This window comes from Eimeria mitis, genomic scaffold, assembly GCF_000499745.2.
Source record: "Eimeria mitis Houghton genomic scaffold, Emh_scaff5103, whole genome shotgun sequence".
NCBI classification, from domain to species: domain Eukaryota; phylum Apicomplexa; class Conoidasida; order Eucoccidiorida; family Eimeriidae; genus Eimeria; species Eimeria mitis.
Window position 1 is genome coordinate 1 of NW_013573399.1, and position 526 is coordinate 526.

Sequence of the window (526 nt, forward strand, 5' to 3'; positions counted from 1 at the left end):
ATATATATATATATATATATATATATATATATATATATATATATATATATATATATATATATATGTAGCTAGCTAGCCAGCTAGCTAGCTAGCTAGCTATATAGCTAGCTACTCTCCTCCTTCAGCCTACAAGCAAGTATGCCGCTGCAGCAGAGAAGCAGCGCTGCAGCAACAGCTTGACCCCAGCAGCACAACCCAAAGTCAGGCAGCAGGGGGCCCCCCTTTGGAAACCTCAGCAGGGGGCCCCCCTTTGGGGGCCCCCCTTTGGGGGCCTCAGCAGGGGGCCCCCCTTTGGAGGCCTCAGCAGGGGGCCCCCCTTTGGGGGCCCCTCCCCACCCAACCCCACCGCCCGCTGCTGCAGCCCCCCGGTGGCCCCACTAGGGCCCCCCAACGCATCGTACCCTGAGGGGGCCCCTCTTATGAGGGGCCCCCATCGACAGGGGGCCCCCCTCGACGAGGGGCCCTTCAAAGGGGACAAGGGGCCCCCCATCACCGCTATGGGGGCCCCCCTACCTAGAGGGGGCCC